The sequence below is a fragment of the Opisthocomus hoazin genome, chromosome 4 (genome assembly GCF_030867145.1).
Source record: "Opisthocomus hoazin isolate bOpiHoa1 chromosome 4, bOpiHoa1.hap1, whole genome shotgun sequence".
Taxonomy (NCBI): domain Eukaryota; kingdom Metazoa; phylum Chordata; class Aves; order Opisthocomiformes; family Opisthocomidae; genus Opisthocomus; species Opisthocomus hoazin.
This window is the reverse complement of record NC_134417.1, coordinates 74,837,431-74,858,003: the sequence shown is the minus strand read 5'-3', so window position 1 is coordinate 74,858,003 and position 20,573 is coordinate 74,837,431. Positions and strand designations below refer to the sequence as shown.

The following is a 20,573-nucleotide window of genomic DNA, read 5'->3' as shown; positions in this document are numbered from 1 at the left end:
CATCTTACTTCACCTCCTCTATAAATCTCAGCAAAGCCGCCTTTGGTTGAGATTTCTTCTGAGGCAATCTCAGGAAAAAGAAGCTCTGGAGTTAGAAAGCGTCAGTTCAAGAGCCTCATGCAAGCAAGAAAGGTACAGCAAGTGTGCTCAACAACAGACTCTGTTTTGAAGTTGGAATCTGAAGAAACCACGTGAGGATCACACCGAGAATCAACTCTGCATGTAGCTTATTATGTTCAAGTAGCAAGGAACAATTTAAATACAGCTGAAAGCTATCCACTTCTGGATGTAATTACACATAAAAAAAAAAGAGCCAGAATTATGACTAAACTAAACTATACACCAGACTACTGTCAATTTTACATACTTTCATCTTTTTTATGTTTTGACACAAAGTTCTTGATCACTAAGAGCCAAAACCCCTACTTACTCCCTGCTGGCCACAAAACCTCCAGGAAAGGGAACCAGAAAGTCACTTGGCCACAAACCTCAAAAGCAGATCAGGCACACTCCTCTTACCTGATTTGTAAACCTGGAGATCAAGGATCTCAGGCAAAGCTATTCACAAGCAGGCCACGAAACATGCATTTATTCTTTTTGCTCTTTAGCTAGAATAATTTTTAAGGATTTCAAGTCCACATGCTACTCTTACCAACCACTATCAAAGGAAGATTTAGTTCACGAGTGAGTCCATAGAAAGAAAGAGATCACAGGTCACAAGCAAATTCTTTGTCCACTTCATTTGGGTTTCGATGAACTTCTGCGACCACAACAACATAACAAAGTGCTGAAAAACAGTAGAGGCACTCAGAGCGTATCCTAGAAAGAAAGGTCTTTACCCCCATAAACAAGTCTCCAAAGTTACACATAGCTTGTGTGTGGATAACAATCTTACTGAACAGTCAGAGTATTTAGATAAATGTGTTACAAAGTAAGTTTTCTATTGCATATGTATGCTTTCTTAGGGGAGAAACAGAACTCAGACCATGGAATCCTATTAGCATTAAAAATGCACATTGAGTAATGGTAACTTCTTCTAAATTGAATTTGTAATTAGTTATGCAAATACAGTCCCCTTTCTAAATCAGCACCAAGACACCTCCTCTTTCAAAAGATGTCAGCAAAGGAAAAGTAGTTTAGGACTACTGGGTTACCTATTACTGCTGTGGATTTACAGTTATGTTTTCTTCTGAAAAAAACTCCAACAAGTCAAACAAGAGATGAATTATTGACCAAATGTACAACAAATGTCAGCAAGAAGATTAATAAGCTGAAATCAAAGGAAATTTTTCTCTAAGCCTTCTGTCTAATAATTTCATTTATCACTTGCACAATTTTTTCAAGCAAAGTGCCAATTCTTAGTCAATAGTGTTTCTTTAAAGGCAACAGCAGCTATGCATAGTAAAGCACAAATTTAATAGTATGACAAACTTTAACTTCTGCTCTTCTGCTGCTCTGACCCACTCTAGCCTTCTGACATTTGAGTCTCACAAGCTTAAGCTCAATTTAGCAGTACAAAGTCAAAGCTCGTATGTAAGATGATATAAGCTGCATGTCACTAAGTAGGTGAGAGTTTAACTTCGTGCGACACAAGTATGGATGGGGATGGAAAATTTTCAGCAACACACTCCTGCCTCCCACTCCTCTGACTTTTCAAACTTTGAACAGAGCAAGCCAGCTGCACGCAACCAGGCTTTCATTTGCATCGCAGACCAGCTACTGAAAAACTGCTTGTGCAAGTCATGGAAACAGATGGTCAAAGCACCCTCAAGGAACAGTTCAAACAGCATGCCAGAGGAGCAAATACTGACAAAAAACAACAATCTTCTGGCGATAAGAAAAACTACTCGAAGCAGGATATTGAGGAGCAGTTGGAGAAAGACAGCCTGGTGAGATTTGGAGAGCTGGAGACATTTTGGGCTGGTAAAGTCTTCCCTTTTCTCCTCAAACCTGGTGCTTCTCCTGGTGTTGCATTGTACTTCATCCTAGCCACCAGGGATTACTGTGGCCTAGAGATTCTTTCAGGAATACAAGGACCAGACCAAAGGTCCACCTACTCCAGTAGCCTGTCTCCACCACCAGCTTGAAGCAGATACCTAGGGAAGAGGTTAAGAACAGGGATGCAAATAGTGATGCTACCCTAAAAGTCTCCCCCAGTCGCTAGAAATTTGCAGCTCTGTAACTTGTGTATTCTTCCGCCCCTCCATGATATCCCACTCGGTCATCTCACTTGTTACTGTGCTGACTTGTCCCTGGAGCTGCTCCCTAACTTCACCATTGGTGTTCTTCTCCAAAACTTGTCCTCCAGTTCTACTCCACCTTTTTGGTGTTAGAGACATCTGAACTGCACACACCACACACTCCCCATGAATTTATAGCAGCAGGTGATTCTCTCTGTCTTGTTCTCTGTTCTCTCTTTCTAATAACTACAAAGATCAGATCTGCTTTTTTGATTTTTATTAAACACTGCATTGGCATTTCTAGGGATCTATAATAACCTCCAGATCTTATTTCTGAGTGGTAATCCTCAGCTCAGTGCTTACCATTTTACAATATGAAGTTAAGATTAGTCTTCCTTATGTGCTACATTTTACAGTTATTTAAACTGACCCTCACCTGCCATGTTAAGATCAACTCTGAAGATCATTTTACAGTTCTTTACGGACAGCCTTTAGCAACCATTTGTTAATTATTTTGAGACATATCCCTAAAGAGTTATTATGCAGTTCATCTTATGCAAGCATAAGGAAAAAAAATACAAATTTTTCACTTCAAAATACCAAAACATTAAAAAAAAAAAAATCATCTACAGACTAGGATATAACAGTCTAATTATGATGTCCACAGAAGCTCAGCCTTTCAGGTTACTATATCAAATATCTCCTGTAACTCAATAAAGCAAATCAAGTGAACCTATAGTGACCTGTTGGTGTCAAATTGTTTTTTTCCACATCATAGAGACAGTATTTTCCTGATTATTCAAAGCTATGAGAATACACTGAGATGACCAACATGAGTAATACTGTAGCTTGGCATCTGTCCTCTGTTTAGCAAGCTTCAAGTCTATATAAAATCTTAAACTCCCAGATTTCAATCCCATTTCAACTCTGCACTGGACAAAACCATCCCAATTGAAAGACCAACTTGTATCAGGCACTCAGCTACCATCATCTAGCCTCAAATTTTCAACAAAAGAGCGGTTACTATGTAACTGTACTTTAATGAATTTGTATCTTCTAGACCTGAACTGTATTTTTATATACAAATTTTTAAAATTATTTGAATCTTACAGATTTCATTCTCCAATAAATCCCATGTTTTAAACAGTTTGAACAAGACACCAGCTGACAACACCAGCAATTCTGATACTGCTGTACCTAAATATCAAGCATCTTACTTCTCAGTGTTCTCAAGCACCTACCTCACAGACAGAGCTCAATAAACGTTTGTAAAAATCTTTACTTTTATATATACACACACATAATATATAGGCAGATAATATATAGATAGTAATTATATATAATATATATATAAAAGCTAACATACGAGCATGTGCATTTAGTAAACTCTAATGAGTTATTTTACTTTGAGGATTTCTAAAGGTCTCTAGCTCTATGTATAATCATGGTTGTTGTCTGGTCCTTATATAGCTTTTCTGCAAGTTATCTGCCTAGTTCAAGAATACTTACATATTCTTCTCTGGATTATATTAGAACAAACAGAAGTGCAAGCAGTCCCCAATCAACAAACACATCCAGCAGAAACCACTATGGCTATAAAGTAATTGTCTTTCATTGCAAGCAGCTGTTTACTAATAAACAACTACATGAGAAGCCCTTGAAGGAAAGGCCATTGGAGAAAAAAATGGTACTTTAATTAAAAAAAAAAAAAAAGACATGTAACTATAAGCACTTCTGAACTGAAACCATAAGTCTTTCTGGCATCCTTCCCAGCTACTATTTGATTCTATACCCTGTGTGACATTTTATATATCCTCATATTTAAACTACCTAACCATATTTTGTTTCTTCTATCTACTAGTTTTTTAACTACTGGCACAATAGTGTCGCTGTATAAAGGAAACACATCATTCCACAGTGCTTTATGCTTTCTGTTTGTAACCTGGTTGATGCAGCTGTTCGAAAACTGTCTAAAAGATCATCAGGTATCTCAATATTTTTTACAGAGGAACATCAGGACAGAATCCTGCATAAGAATTCTGAATTTTGAATTGAGTTTTGCAGCCCTTGTGTTGCCCAGTAACACCTGTGGTTTTGACAGACTTGACCCCAAGTTCTAAAAATTGTTATTACCCTAATTAACTAACATCATGACAGTATCCACTATGCACTAAGCACTGGGCAAACACGAAGTTAGACGGCCCCTTCCCCACAGAGCTCAAACTTTAAGAAAAACAAGCAAAGGATGGCAATGCACTAATTTCACTAATTAAAATCTCTTAGAAGACGAAACTTTTCAAACACTGATCTTCCCTAACCCAGGGCACTCACACTGTAGATTCCCATAGCTGAGCTTTTCACTGTGGGTTCCCTTAAAAATCAGCGGGCATTTTTAAGACACAGGTCATCTGATCCAATTTAGGTAACTCCTTCAGGGTGAGTATTGAATTGTAGATTCCACTCCCTAAGGAGAGCCTCTATTAATTAGCAAGATTGCTTGTGCTAACTAGCCGTGCAGCTGCATCAGGTTAGTCCATAAAGATGCCACGGTACGAACAGATCTCACAGAGGAATGTGCCAGTCTGCAAGAGGGATTTAAAAGCAGAAAATCTTAAGGGACAAACTTTTTCAAGCAGCTTGTTTAGGGCTTAATGGGTACATAAAAGAACATGAAAGAAGGAAGCAGAGAAACATGTTGCAAAACAAAGGAAAAAGTGTAATGGAATGAGTAGTAGTAAATGATCTCTCAACAATCAGTTTGTTGGAAATAATACTTGGAAATGGAGCTGAGAATTTCAGAGAAATGCCTAGTGCTACATCCTGTTCACAAAGGGAAGACAAACGAAATCCATCACGAAATTGTTGGTATTTCACTAAGCCATCCCTGTAAAAGCACAAAAATATGCTCACAAATATTATCTAAATTACCTTAACATACTCAGCTCCAGCAAGTCACCAACCATCTGAACTTACTGTGTGCTCCCCTGCAACCTGGGGATCATTCAGACCCTGTAAATCCCGAAGAACTGTTTCAATAGCTGCAAACTCCCTCACTTCTCATCATGTAAAAAAAATCAGTGTCATCCTTCCTCTTTTGATTGCCCCTCCTCAGTGCAAGTACACAGCTGTCCAAAAGGATCAAGTTCCATCTTCCTAAGCTGTTGCAGTTGTGATGGATCCCATACTGCAGCGCATAAACTGCCTTAGGTACATCATTGGTTATGAACTGGTACATTTCCTAACCAACATCATTAAAATACGAGGCAGTTCACTGAACTTGGAAAACACTAAGAAATTATTCTCCAGAGTGTAACATCTGGTATAAAGGAGGAGAAAAACACTGTTTTCAAGTGCACGACATGTAAGAACTGGAGGCTAAAACAAAACCCATTAGCCTACCTCCACTCCCATGCTCAAAATGAAAAACAGAAAAAACACCCTTTGGTGCTTCACATTAAGAAGACACAAATCTGAGATATCTCCCATCTGTTTTGTCTGCTGTTTTTTAACAAAAAGCAAAATCACCCTGTCCATTTTTATGGTTTCAGCAGAAATTCTGAAGGATGTTCTCAGATCTGTTAGTTCCAAGGTTTTTACACTGTTCTCATCCCATTTTATGTGGGTGCCTGTCAAATGTAACTACTCTGCCTCAGTGAACCAGTATCTGAGCTTTTCAGATACTATTAAAATTATCATGACTAAACTTACGTGAACGACAGGTCTGGCTGAATTTAGGGAGCTGAGTGGGGAGGTAACTGCCTCTGTGCTCCCGTAATAAACTCTTGACCTGGGAGCCCTGGTACAACTGTGAGCAGCCCATGCGCTTTCTAAGCTCCTGGTGTCCCCTGGAAGCTGTCAGCAGCCATGGACCACCGGACGGTGCCAGCACTTGCCATGACCCCTCCACCTCCTCCTGCAGCACCACAGCAAGGAAATTGGGTAGAGTTAGACATAGTGGCTTTAAACCACCTGGCAATTTCCTTTCACCAGGGAAATTCCTGCCATCTAGCCATGGCTTATGGCTTATCTGCACCATCAGAGGAATGAGTCAAAATCCCACAACTGCAATGCTTTGCCCACGTGGGTGCTGTGAAGGCTGCCTGGACAGTGCCCTTAACCCTTGCTGCACAAACATCACCGTACACGCTTTCAGGAGTTACCTCCCAATCTTGGATGAAGAGCTAAGACAAGAGTTGTCTTTCCTGAGGACAAGAAGTGTTTGAAGCTGGCAGGTGGACGGCCTTCTTCCTATCCAAATGCGTCCCTGTTGTGCTTACAGGCCTGAATACCCACCTTTGGCTCAGTTCTATCTGGATGAGCTTTTGTTCTATTTTTCCTATTTTTTTTGCAGAGAAAGCCTCCATGCCATGGCCCATCAGCTGAACAAGTACTAGCTCACTTCACAAAGCTTAAAATAGTATCTGTAATGGATGCTACTGTTCCTACATATTTAAAACTGAATATAAAGGTGGCCACCACTTACAAGGAATATAAAAATGCTATTAAAGTCCTTGTGTGACAATGTCAAATTCTCTGAGAGTCATACGACTTAAAGCCCTACCTGTTATACATGGACTGCAAACCAAGGCAGAAAATAAATTTTAATATGCATTTTTGTTTTTCTAGAACTATGGCTGCTTTCATTATAAACAAACACTATATATTATAATACAGATCTCTGTAAAATTCTCTACCAGCTGTAGGTGTGGTGGGATATGTCTTGGTGCTTTTTTTAAGATACTGAGTGACATTTTGATGTTCATTTTAATTCAGGACTATGAGTTTCCTCAACTTTCAGTGAAGAAAACAATTAAACGTAAACACATTCTAAGATTTGTTTCCCACAGCTGACATTTCCTTCTGCACAGTTAATAAACATCTCTCCACCTAGGTACATACACGATCATATAAGTTAACTTCAATAGTAAAACTCTATAGCTGTTCTTCAGCACCTTGCCAACTTTCCAGGCAAGCGGCTGGTAAGTTATTTCAATCTTATTAGAAAGAGGAACATATTTGTAAGGTCTCAAGTAAAATGTGCTATTGTCTTACTCTTGCAACACAACAGCACACAGACATTCCTTCAAGTAACATTTTTAGTATTTAAAAGAATTACATGAACTTTAAAAGTGCCATGAACTCCAATGTCCTCATCTTACACAAATAGTATTATGCTGTGCAAAACGCTTCACTGACAGGAACCACAAATATGCTCCCTTAGCACAAACAGAGAGCAAAATTCCCCTCCTCTCCAAGCCTGAATACAAGAGACTTCCACAAACATGCCATGGGAGAAAGCTTTCCCCTGGGAAAGGTCACGCGGTGACACCACTGACCCTGGCTGCCGGCCCGGGACGGCCGAGGGACGCCCAAGGTCGCTGCTGCCCAGCCGCACTCGGCTGATGGCGCGGGTCTGTTGGCTGCTGCCATCACTTCGCCGGGCTCATCCGTGCTCTCACAGCCATCCCTCCCTGCCCCATGCTCTCCAGCCTCACCACAGCGAGGAGAGGCAGCAACCCTTTGAACTTTTATGAAGGAAACAGCTCAAAAGTACAATTTCTGTACAGAAATGAGATAGTGTTAATTCACATATACAATGTGCTCGCACTTCAGAGAGAAACTTGTTAGCATGCATTCAAACACTGGCCTCACTTCAGTGTTCCACAGCAGGACAGAGCCATGCAAGCTGGGCAGAGGTCCCAGAAAGAAAGGGTGCACCACACTCAACATTGCTCCCTTCACTCCATGGAGAAATGGACGGAAGCCTCCAGAGAGAATGAAACTGAGGCTTCACCAAGTGGTGGAACAAAGCACAGGGTGGGTATTTGTGGAGAGGATGGTTGGTGAGATTGTGCTGGGTCTATAGCAACAACAGAGTCAAGGGGATGGAGCTAAAAAACAATGTCATGCTCCAGCATGCTTTTCAAGGAGCTTTACAACCTCAGTCCCTCCAACTCATGCTGGTTAACACATAATTTTAAAGGTCTTCCATAAGCTCAGTGTTATTGACAATATTTATACCGCACTAGCAATCCACAGCTTGAGAACAGGACGCGTCACTTTGCAGGTGGAACTGGTGATGGCTCAGGTACATAACATCAGAAGCACATTTCTCATCAGCTGCAAAGCTCTCCACACAGCCTGCAGACTTCATAAAGAACAAAGCCCCACGTCAGGAAGAGTACACAGAGAGAGACCCAGAACTCCGTAACACATGGCAAGATGGCATTTTGGTGTTAGGGTTTGTTTTTTTGAGTAATTAACTGGTTGACTCCATCACCCACACTCTACGGGTGTGCTGCAGCTGTTAGCAAAGCTCAAAAAGCCTGTGCCAAATAATTCAGCCCCATCAAGAGCTCTAATGAAGAGTAACTATATATCACAGAATCACAGAATAGTAGGGGTTGGAAGGGACCTCTGTGGGTCATCTAGTCCAACCCCCCTGCCGAAGCAGGGTCACCTACAGCAGGCTGCAGAGGACCTTGTCCAGGCGGGTCTTGAATATCTCCAGAGAAGGAGACTCCACAACCTCCCTGGGCAGCCTGTTCCAGTGCTCCGTCACCCTCAGAGGGAAGAAGTTCTTCCTCATGTTCAGACGGAACTTCCTGTGCCTCAGTTTGTGCCCATTGCCCCTTGTCCTGTCACTGGGCACCACTGAAAAGAGCTTGGCCCCATCTTCCTGACATCCACCCTTCAGATATTTGTAAGCATTTATAAGGTCCCCTCTCAGCCTTCTCTTCTTCAGGCTGAACAAGCCCAGTTCCCTCAACCTCTCCTGGTAGGGGAGATGCTCCAGTCCCCTCACCATCCTCCTAGCCCTCCGCTGGACTCTCTCCAGTAGCTCCTCATCTTTCTTGAAGTGGGGAGCCCAGAACTGGACACAGGACTCCAGATGAGGCCTCACTAGGGCAGTGTAGAGGGGAAGGAGAACCTCCCTCGACCTGCTGGCCACACTCTTCTTGATGCACCCCAGGATCCCATTGGCTTTCTTGGCAGCCAGGGCACACTGCTGGCTCATGGTTAACCTGTTGTCCACTAGGAAACCCAGGTCCCTCTCCGCAGAGCTGCTCTCCAGCAGGTCCACCCCAAGCCTGTACTGGTGCATGAGGTTGTTCCTCCCCAGGTGCAGGACCCTGCACTTGCCCTTGTTGAACCTCATCAGGTTCCTCTCTGCCCAGCTTTCCAGCCTATCCAGGTCACGCTGAATGGCAGCACAGCCTTCTGGTGTATCTACCACACCTCCCAGTTTGGTGTCATCAGCAAACTTGCTGAGGGTACATTGTAACTCTTCATCCAGGTCGTTGATGAAGAAGTTAAACAAGACTGGGCCCAGTACTGACCCCTGGGGGACACCACTTGTTACCAGCCTCCAACTAGACTCAGCGCCGCTGATGACAACCCTCTGAGTTCTGCCATTCAGCCAGTTCTCAATCCACTTCACCGACCACTCATCCAGCCCACACTTCCTCAGCTTCCCTAGGAGGATATCACGGGAGACTGTGTCGAAAGCCTTGCTGAAGTCAAGGTAGACAACACATATACTTAACTCATTATCAGTTTTTCTGGATGCTTTGTTTTCCTTTAAATTTTTTATTTCATGTCAGATGTAGAATTAAAACACTTCTTATAAAAACTGAAATGTGTATTAGTCTCCTCTTTTATATAACAAAACATTCATTCCTTTCCAAAGGCAGGAACTACTGGTTGAAATGAACCGTTACAGGGAATTTGACATACTTTCAGTAAGCAGAAATGTTTTAGATCACAATTATCTGGAAAACAGGCAATAACCTTATTCTTCAGAAGATTTCCATTCAAAGGTGCTTCTTTTTGGGGGTGTGGGGGCTGAGGAATGATGTTTTGGTAGCAGAGCTGAAGAGCCTTAGTTTAACAAAGTATTTCCGATGTCAGTGAACAAACCCCCAGGTTGATAGACTTAGTTCTTAACTCATCTTTTTAAACGTGGCTGCTTTTTCATCTGAAACTGATACAAACTTGCACAGTCTATATATTCAAGCAGGTAGTCCTCATGAAAAGATGCATTTTCAAAGCATTCCAGTATTGCTGCTTTCAGCTGAGGACAAAAATCCCTCAAAGCACTTCAGAAACTATGCTTCCAAAATCAGGACTGGCAATTAAAACAGAGACCTTTAAATAAATAAATAAAATTTTTAAAGCAAACTAAAGTTAAAAAAGATACATTCTGAGGCTGGGACAAAGTTGAGATTAATTTTTATTCTTAAACTAATTGATTCATCCAGGCTGAAATGTCAGGGGAAAAAAACAGGAAAATGTGTTCCTAAACTCTCAGTAACAGCATTTATTTTTTGAAAATAGAATCATAGAATGGTAAGGGTTGAAAGGGAACTTAAAGATCATCTGGTTCCAACCCCCCTGCCATGAGCAGGGACACCTTCCACTAGACCACGTTGCTCAGAGCTCCATCCAACCTGGCCTTGAACACTTCCAGGGAGGGGGCAGCCACAGCTTCTCTGGGCAACCTGTGCCAGTGTTTCACCACCCTCATGGTGAAGAATTTCTTCCTAATATCTAATTTAAATCTGCCCTCTTTTAGTTTACAGCCATTCCCCCTTGTCCTATCCTACATACCCTTGTGAAAAGTCCCTCTCCATCCTTCCTGTAGGCCCCTTCAGGTACTAGAAGGCTGCTGTAAGATATTTAAAGACCTGCAAAAGAGTCTGGAGATGAACATCTCTGCTTATTTTGCAGAGCCAATGTAGCTGACAGTGAGATTGCAAACCCCCGTGGAGGTACCCATACAAACTTGGGAAGTCCACCACTGGGGCACAGGGAAAATTCAGTGCTTATGCCTGTTACTGTCAAGCTTGCTAGTGTTTAACGCAGTAACGGGGTATTTATGAATACAGCCTGTCTAGACTAGACAAAGTATAAACTGGTCAGAGACAACTTTTTGTTTGTTTGTTTGTTTTTTTAAACTTAGACTATTATCAACTCTTAGTACAAATTCAGTTTTGCTCAAAACCTAATTCAGGTCTAAGAAGAAAGAAGGAAAGATAGGCCTTACATAAAGAAAGTAGAGCTGGATAACAACTTTACAACTGACAATACCAATGTATCCTTCATGATTGGAAACTACAAATCACAAATTAATTTATGCTGATGGTTTCAATAAAGAAAGTTTTACAAGAAAACCACATTTTCACATGTAAATGTGTTTTCAAGTAAACATAGTTCAGATGGTCTCCAGAACCATTAGTCCAAACCCTAACCATCCAGTCAAGCAAGATCCCCACACCTACTACACCCAATCAAATCAAATTTCCCCAGGCACAGACACACAGACGTTCTGTACATCACCCAGGGCACCCTTCCCAGCTATGGACATTGGGCTCCTCAGCATCGGCAACTTTGTGCAGCACTCGCCTCAGTCACTGGGTCCACAGCGCTCTTCTGCTGCCACCAGCTCTGCAGCGCAGCAGGAATTCACTTAACCCCTTCTAAAATTGTGTAAGCCTTTCAGCAGGATCCATGCTATGCCTCCAGTGTACAACACCACATATGCAATACATTGCTTCCCTTCCTTTTTTTACATACTGCTATGATTACAACAGCATATCAGGAATTATTTTTCTGCTTAGAGATTTCCCGTTTTACTTTGGCAAACGTAGCAATTGTCCTTTTCTTGTTCCTGGCCTGAGTCCTAACAGAAGTTCCTCATTCTCAGACTACATCGCTTCGTTCTCATTCCCCTTGGAAAACTCATTCTGATTTCTGTCACCTACTTCCTCCAGGCAGACTCCCATTTCTCCTTCTGTTGTGCCAGCAGAATAACTGTCAACGTGGTGCAATGTCCCATTTTCAGGTACACTTCTATGCATTGCTGAACACTGCTCCAGTGAAGGGGCTTTTTTGTCTCTTCCTTATCCCACCATGCCCCAAAATAATTTGGTTGTGGGTTATTTCTTGATTGCTGTAAAGTGTATTGTAATTTTGTCCATGTTCAGAAAAATTCACTGTAACTTGCAAGCGACAGCACATGAAGAAATGGGGGACTTTAGTGGTACCTTACAAAGTAACAATTTCAGGGTGGACCAATCCCCAGACCTCTAACGGTGCCAAAACTCTTATTGGTGTAAGCAAGAATTTTCCCAAGGAATAGTTGAGGGGAAATTAAAATTTTTGGTCAAAGCAGAAAATTGCTGTGAATTAACAGCATCTTAAGTCTGGGAAATTTTTGAGGCAGTAATCACTGAGGCCTTTCTTGTGCTTGTTTATGACAGTTATATATTGGTACCATGACTGGGATACCAAGAAAATATACATTATTACTCTAATTATAAATGGTAAATTATATTTGCCCTAACTTTACCCTAATTCTATTCACTCTGATTCTTTTTCTTGTAATATTTCACTTACAATTCTTCTTCTTGTAATATTTCACTTACAGTTCTTCTTTGCATCTTTAATTTTCAAGTAACCTAAATTTCTAAACACTAGAGCAATTTTTTATTTCTGAAATAGCTCATTCTTGTTAAAGTGCTATATTCAAAAGCAGCTGGGTCAAACTCAGCTCCTTATGAACGGTCCGCGAGACATTAAAATTGCATGAACAGCGAACAGCCTCAGTTGCATAACCAAGGCCAAGGAGGAGCCAATAAATCTCTGCCAGTTAGCCCTATTCATCTGTAACTGCTGTTTGACTAATGCCTATCAGCTAGAAAAGCAACCTGTCATAGTTCGAAGATTTAGAGAGATGAAGAACCTCTTGCTTCCCTTGATAATTTGTCAGAATAATGAATCATTTCTACTGTGAAAAACGTTGTGCATTACTCCTGATTTGAATCTTCCCAGCTCCCCAGCCATAACCTCTAGTTTGTGTTATGATTTTCACTGCTGTTCTAAAGAGCCAGTGTAAAACCAGTATGTTTTCTCCTGCTTCAAGAAACTTGCATTTCTTAATCAAGGAGGTGCTCTATTTTGATAGAGTCAATGGATAAAAAAAGAATCATGGTTCTCAGAATGAAACAGTTTCATCAGATCTCAAACCCTTTGGGGCGCCTTTCTTCCCCAACACTCCCATGCTTCAACACCCCTTCCACAATACTGAGTCTGAAACTACAGCACACATTCTGGTCACAGTGCGCATCCAGAGGTAAGGCTATGCTTGAGTCCTAATCACTCTCTTCCTGGAAAAGAACTTCTTCTCCTTCTACGATAGCATCACACTAGGAACTCTTCTGAACCTGCAGTTCAAAAGATCCTTACATCCCATCCAGACTTACCGTTTTCCAGGCTGCAGCTCACCCTGTTCCTGGAAATTCCATCTGGCTATAAGAAAAAAAAAACTCCACCGTGACAATAAAAACTTGCTATACATTGCACAGAGAAATGGTGGAATCTCCTTCACTGGGAATACTCAAGACTCTACCTGACAGGGTGAGGATAACCTAATCTAAGTCTCTGCTTTCTACAGCAGTTCAGATGCTGTCCAGGGGCCCTTTCCAACTCAGGCTTTGCTGTGACACACATGATCACACACTTGCTCAAATGCAGTTAGTTCATTCTCCATCAAAGTTTTCAAAAGCTAAGGCAAAAGTTTACAAAGTCATTTCGTCTTTTAGGTTTGTAATGCCACTGCTAGTTCTCTCAATACCAACTCAGTATCTTCTTTCAAGCTCTTACGTGTGAAAAGTTTGACCCATGCAGTATTGCAATATACTGAACACTTCTCATAGATTCATCATGTATTTACACCATGCTCATAAATTAATAGGTTCTACTCTTTACCACCAAAAAGTGACTCTGCGGGCAGCTGCATGCCCTATGCTACCACCAGCAGATTTGGCCGCACAGGAACTGCGTGCGGGGCGTACACCTGTCTGCGCACAAAACCGCGCGCACTTTTCCTAAGACGGTTACTTGGGTCTGACAGTTCATTACCTCTGGCTTTATCTCGGCCCAAAGGGTATGTTTACACATCTGACTAAAATCTTTCCTCACCTGTTTTATTTGTAATTTTCTTTGAAAAAACACCATTCTAACACTTGTCTCTCTTCACATCTTTAAAGAATGGCTTGCCAACCTTTTTTGTATATTTTAAAGTATTCAGGAAACAAAAGATAATCTCTTACTAAAATGTGCTCTCTGAGGTTGGGATAGACTCCGATTTTGTAACAAGATACTGTGTACCTAACAGGACAACACGTCAAACTCCTATGGCAAAAGATTGCAATGCAACTGTTTGGCAGTCTAAGCAGAGTGAATTTCTTTACCAAAATCCAGATCCCAGTCAAAAGCTATGTTTATATAAAAGTTGCCTTTTAACATATTGCCAACAACTGTTTCAAGAGGTGACCACTTTTAATGTTCCTCTACATGGAAAATTTTAACTTCTAGCTATATTTACCTCACATGAACTCATTTCACCTCAAATTTACAAAAAATACAAAATAAGGTTGAGCAACCAAACTCAGATTTTTGTTAAACTCCAGTTGGAAAACCAGGACACGAGCACTTTATTACTGACCTTCGGAGCAATCTGTGGATTTCTTCAAATGTTAAATGTCACCTACTTCTCCTCCTGCTAGTCCCAAGGGGCAGCAAGTCTCAGGGCACCTTGATCATTCTCCTTAAAACCTATGCAGGGAAACCTCCAGATGACGGCCTTTCCCTGCCTGTGTCTGCAGGTATATCACATTCTTGGTTTCAGTTTTCCAGAAAGAGTAGAAACTATGCTGGTATCACTGACCGGCTATGTCCCAGGACTAAAATCACGCCAGATGACCTATTCCAATGGTCCAGCCATGCTGGAGCCTAATACACCTCCGACTCCTCTACAAGGGGCTGAGGCTGGGAGGAATCTGTATCTTTTTTATATTTCATCCTTTACGTGATTTCCTGGATGCTATGACGATGATCTCTCTCAAGCTATCAAGACAGTGATCCCTAAGCACCTGCTACTACTAGTCTTTCTGTATAGGTCACTGTACTCTACAAATGATTTGTGTCAGCCTGTAACGCAGGAGGGAAGGCAAATACCCTGGCAAAAGAAAGAAAAAGCAAAACAGCTGCATCATGCTTTGCTTTCATTTTGTTTATCTAATCCTGCAGCTGAACAACACTCTGAGAAGTTTCTTGACCTGTGTAACAGTATCTGCAAATCTTTAAACAATGAGCTTGTTCTTAATGGCTGGATTAATTCAAACTGACTGAAACTGCTTAGATTAAGACTGCACTGCTTTCATGTGAAGTAGCACAGCAATGCACCAGAGAAACAAATACAGGTTTTGTCTCTTGACTCTCAGACTGCTAATTGTGAAAAAGGGGGGAAAGGCCCTGCTACATGGCCTGTGATCTTATCCCTTATCCTTTCCGACCAGCACAATCTGGCAGGAAAGAAATGGTTCTACTGATAAAAAGGAATATCTCCCTCTCTTTTAACTGAAGGCAGAGTAGCTGCTCTCCTTCAAGTCAAACAGAGCTCGTAGTATAGTATTTGTTTAAGAAATTTTCCAATATGATGAATTATTAACTTGTTTCAACTCTGTTTTTGGATTAGACTGAGGGAAAGAACTCTAACAATGTCTCCAGATCTCAGCATCACTCTTCTTTTGATCAGCGCACTTCAGACTCACAGAAGCAAATTACAATCATGGTATCCGTCAAAAAATGCTGCTGAAAAACAGCAGTTGTACTAATAATTTAATCAGACATTTTTGAAATCATCTACAATGAATAACAGCTAACCCAAACATCCACCTGAGACGGTGAATTGAGTCTGATGTTTGTATATCCCTATTTATTGAGACCTTCCAATAGGAAGAGCTTGGTTATTACACACTGTCTGCCTTGTCACGTATTTACATGGACCTTTTAGGAAAGGCACTGGGGACAAATGGTGCCTTTATTATACTGCTGACAACCAACTTCACTTCCATGGGGATGAGCATCATGCCTAATGTATGTCTGAAGCAGGGGCTTCGATGAGAAACAACTGGCTGATCCTCCTCTTAGATGAGAACAAAGTGACAGGAGAGATAAGAGACATCACACAGGCTGTGAGGCTGGGCAGATTTGTTCTTTGCAACGCTTCTTGGTGCCTGAAATTTCAAATGAACAAATAGTAGAGCTATGGTTATGACTGCTTACCTGTCTCCGTTATTAACAAGAAAACTGGAAATCGTCTCTTTATTTGTGAATCAAGGCATTCTAGTCATGTAAAAGCCAAACTGCGTGGTTTTGTTGAGCGTGGTATCACAATACACTGGTAACCCGGCAGTCGGTGCCAGTCATTAGTTTTTCAAAAGGATTTTAATGGTTCTGCTCGTAAGTGCAACACCTAACACACCTAGAACTGACTCAAGGTGTGCTGCTACCATACCTGCAACAAGAAAAGGCTCCTAAACTATCAGCCTCTGATTTAAAAAGTAAAACATTTTCCATGGCTAATTGAGGTTTTTCTTTCCCACATAACTCTTACTCAACTTTCCCTCCCTCTTACATTTCAGATAGAGAACTTATATCCGCCTATTGCAGCAAGGCACTGTCAGACTCAGCTACTTTGCTGAATTTGGGTGAAAAAATGCAGGTGATTTTGTGGGCTGGCAGAGATATCAGTATGAAATCAGGCTGGCTGCTTTAGTTAAATGAGCAGTCAAATGATACACAAGGTCATGATTCCAAACATAGGTCCTTGCCACACACTGAGGTAAGTAAAACTAGCTCATCACCTTCATCTCCACTGAAACTGTCTGAAGGCAGAGTGAACATTTTGAAATGATGACTACATTTTAAAAGATCTCTGAAAGATCACAGGACCCAGACATTCAAGAGAGTTTTCAAACCACAGGGAAGATAAGCCAAAAACAAAGCAGCAGTGGCTAGACAAACCTCACTTGAAAGGCTTGATAATTTTTGTCTGACTGCTTTTTTCAGAGGAAGTTAGAAAAGCTATTCTGCTCTCAAAAGCTAATAGTGTGACCCTAAAATTTAAAAAAAAAAAAAAGAGAAGGACAATGACAAATGCATAGACATTTTGGCAGTAACCGGGGAGTTCTGACAAGCGGCAGCATAAAGCCCAGATCAAAAGAACACATAAATTCTTTTATTGCAGAAAATACCTAGAATTCCATGTTTATCTTACCACAATAAGCTACTGAATGGTTATCTAAGCTGCTCTTGTTTTGCCAGGCAACTCAATACATCTGTAGGTTCTACCCGGCATTAGTTTTATTCTGGTGTGTTTAAAATGCTACACAGCAAGTAAATCTAACCTGAAAAGTTATATGTCTCCTTAGGAGAAACAGTCTTCACAGACAGTGATCACCTTAAACACAAAATCTTACTGGTATCTATTCAGAATTATTTGCCCCAGTTTCTACAACTAAAACCACACAGCTGTGATATACCACATAAAGCCCAATCCCTTCTCCCTCTAGCAACACATTGCTAACAGGTATTGTGAGAAATCCAGGAAAGTACATTAACAAAAACCCACCCCAACATGAGAAGCATCTCACAAGTACCTGTTTGAGTACTTGTGAACTGCTTTTTTTTTTTTTTAATTTCCTCAGTTCTCCTTTTATGAACTACTAAAACTTCCCCTAAATTCCAAGCTGGCTTTGCCTATATAATACAGTCACAAAGAAATCTGTCTAACATATTGTAAGTGGAACTATTCTTGGCAAAATAACATCTCTGAGATAGGTTTAAGTCATGCAGAAGCAAGACTGAACTTGTGAGTTCACAGTTTCTTTAAAACAAAGCAATACCTGCTGCCACAGCATGAGGAAAAAAGAGATCTCAAACCCAAAATACTACAGCAGAAGCAAGAGAAGACATGGGGAAAAATGTAGCTCACTCCACTGTCCGAGTATCTAACCCCTTCAATTCAGCAGAGGCCCGCAAAGTAGCAGTTATTCCAGAGTCCTGGGAGACTTCCTATATATTCAACCTTACACAAAAACACTCTCTGTAGTTCGAGAAGAAAACATCCTGGTTTTTGGACAGCATACGACAAATTTTGAAACCATGAGATGAAATCAAATTGCATTTAAACATGGTTTAAGGGAAGCTTTTCTTTTGGAGACTGCCAGTTTCCCTCTCAAAAACATCTGAGAACCACTCTAGTAGCCTAAAGTTATCTGAGCCTTTCAAAACCAATCTAGAAACACATACAGACAATAGGATAATAATAATGAACACGTGAGGACACTCCTTCTTACAGGGAACCGTCTTTTGAAAAAAGTTATCTCCTCCGTAGCTTCCATTAAGTCGTACACAAGCCCGCAGACGAGAGCCCCGGCTCTTCATCAGAGCTGTACCTGGCTGGCGGAAGGGGCACCAGAGGAGCAGCAAAGAGCTGACAGGCTCCTTTTTCTTCCTGGCTGTGCCACAGGAGCACGAGTGGTTACCTCCTCCTCCAAATCCATCCCCTGGGTAGCAGACTGCAGCCAGCATGCAGCGACGGAACCAGGAGCAGCGCGAGCCCCCTTCCTCCCGGTGCAGGTTTTCTATAGGTGTGCAGATGCAGCAGAGCCTCATCTGATGTGAAATTTTGTCACACATCCGGGTGTATGAATGACTCATATATAAAAAATACTGGTTTCTCACGGTTGTATGCTTGCATACGGGTGGGGATTGAACAAATACACATTTGCACGTGGGCTAGAACTAGCCTTTTGTGACAGGATTACTACCCGAGACCAGGAGGTCGTGATTTAGCAACGAAAAGAAAAAAGACATATGCACAAAAGTGTGATCAAAGTAATACAAATGCTTAATGTTATGGTGAAATCTTTTGTGGAATTCAACTACAGCAACAACCAAGTATCACACGCGACCCCCGCAATGGTCCTGCATTACTGAAAGCTGTTCACTGGCCTGGGGAAGAAACCTGACTCCCGCTTGCAGTAGGGTCCCAGGCTCGGTGTGGGATTAACCCAGTTGCTCAGGCCCGGATCAGAAAGCTGTGGCTGGGAGCCCCGCGCTCGCAGCCGTGCCCGTCAGCTGCCGGGCGCAGCGAGCTGTGCGAGCCCGGCGTGCCGAGTGGCAGCGGGGTCCTGCACATCTGCCCGCGCCCACAGTGTCTGAGGCGGAAAACACTCGATAAAAATAAAATAAAAGGGAAGTACACATGAGCCAGAAATTAAATGCTTGCATCTGATACCAGAGGAAGAGCGCCTGGGTCAGGCAGCCTGCTAGGGGTTTGAGCCAAGTGTACTCCGGTCAGCCGGAACGTTTTTACTGACATCAATGCCAGCACCATGAGGGCCAAGAAAAACATTTTGTGGTCTGCACCTCCTCGCTCCATCCCACCCCACCCTTTTGAGATGTTCAGAAGGGAGCAGCTCTCCACCGATTTCCAGAAAGCTTTTGATGCTGCTTCTATCACGTTTTCATTTAAATTCTCCAGCGACAGACACCAACCAATTGCCCGTGGTAAAGCAGCGAGAGTCCCAGGGCTGCGTAGCGCAGGAGCCCTTCTCGGCCCCACTCACCCGCACAGGAGTGGGCCAGGGGCTGGCAGAAGGCACCATCCCGCCTGTACCCCCAGCGCTGGACTTAGCATTAGCCAAAAAGATGGCAGCTTGGATTAGCAGCTGAAAACTAACTGAAACAATAGGGATCCTCAGTAAAAAAAACCCAAAATACTGCCAGCGGCTACTGCCAAATCATGGTACCTGCGATACCGCGGTGACTCCAGTCTGAGAACAGAGGAACACCAAGGTTCTCCCATCCCTGGGTAGTAGATATTGACATAATATTCTCTTTTTAATATAAAGCTATTAAGCAATTTTAATATGAAATTGCTTTTTCGAAAATAAAGAATGCATGATACACATAATGACAGCGCGAAATTAGCACACAACATCTGTGAGGTTTTGGAGGGATTTTTTTAAAGATTTTCAGGGAAAAATATAATCTAGCTCAGGAATTTACTGAAATGATCATTTCTCTCTGTAAAAAAAATAAGAAATAAAACAGTTTTTTAAGATCTATAGGAAATTTTAGAAATGTCCTAGATTTTCAGGTACACATTTTTAATGGAAGTGCTTGCGTTATATGTTTAATTTTTTACATTATGCTAAATAATTCTTCTTTCTTCCAAACAATGTTTACTGTTATTTAAATCAACCAACCCATGTCATTCAATTATTTATTTATTCAGCCAATGAGAAATGTGACATTTCTTTTTACTTATTCTAATCAAAGTCAAATATTTGTTCCTTCTGTGACTAATTTATTACTAATTACAACAGTCTGATGTATGGTAACTTGTGTTACTAAAAATAGGGCTACAAATGAATAAATGCAGCTAAAATTACGCTTTCAAAGCACAGCGGAAGAAAGCCCAAAGCTCATACATAGACATTGACAGCAGGTCTGTTTCCAGACTTTAGATACCCACAC

At 41.6% G+C, this 20,573-nt stretch overlaps 1 protein-coding gene across 11 annotated transcripts in view; it reads right to left on the bottom strand.

Annotated features, from left to right (window-relative positions):
* KIAA1217 (KIAA1217 ortholog) overlaps positions 1-20,573 on the bottom strand; it is a 374,019-nt gene that overhangs the window by 152,057 nt on the left and 201,389 nt on the right. The window contains exon 2 of one of the 11 annotated variants that reach the window (XM_075419529.1): positions 653-787. The exons of the other annotated variants lie outside the window; for them this stretch is intronic. The gene's annotated coding sequence lies outside the window, so the exon portion shown is untranslated. The remainder of the gene's footprint in view (positions 1-652; positions 788-20,573) is intronic. 11 annotated transcript variants of the gene reach the window in all.